Below are 415 nucleotides of genomic sequence, written 5' to 3'. Positions count from 1 at the left end.
TAATGCCTCTATCATTTAAAAAGTACTGAAAGATTTGAATCCATATCACGAATCATTCCTGGCAGTTATTAGATTATGTATGTTTGGCCCTGCAAATGAAACCTGCCATCCACACCACCAAAAAACAAGCAAAAGTTTGATAGTACTAAAGACTGTTCAGAAGGGAGTGGAACCCCAGCCTCGCCCACGTTTGCCAATGACCCATTAATCCTTGCTGTCCACACCCTGCCACACTAATATTCTTGGATCACGGGGGTGAGACAGAGCACACAGCAACACACAGCCAAATGCCCTGCCTCCCATGGTCATGCCAGGCACTCCTGTTCCCACCTTCACCCCATGTCTGCTCCTTTGCCTAGGACACTTGCCACATACATGCAAGTCACCAAGATGATCTGTCCCTGCCTTTCATGTT

The sequence above is a fragment of the Colobus angolensis genome, unplaced genomic scaffold, assembly GCF_000951035.1.
Source record: "Colobus angolensis palliatus isolate OR3802 unplaced genomic scaffold, Cang.pa_1.0 Scaffold42, whole genome shotgun sequence".
Classification (NCBI taxonomy): domain Eukaryota; kingdom Metazoa; phylum Chordata; class Mammalia; order Primates; family Cercopithecidae; genus Colobus; species Colobus angolensis.
Note: the sequence above shows the minus strand (reverse complement) of the source record.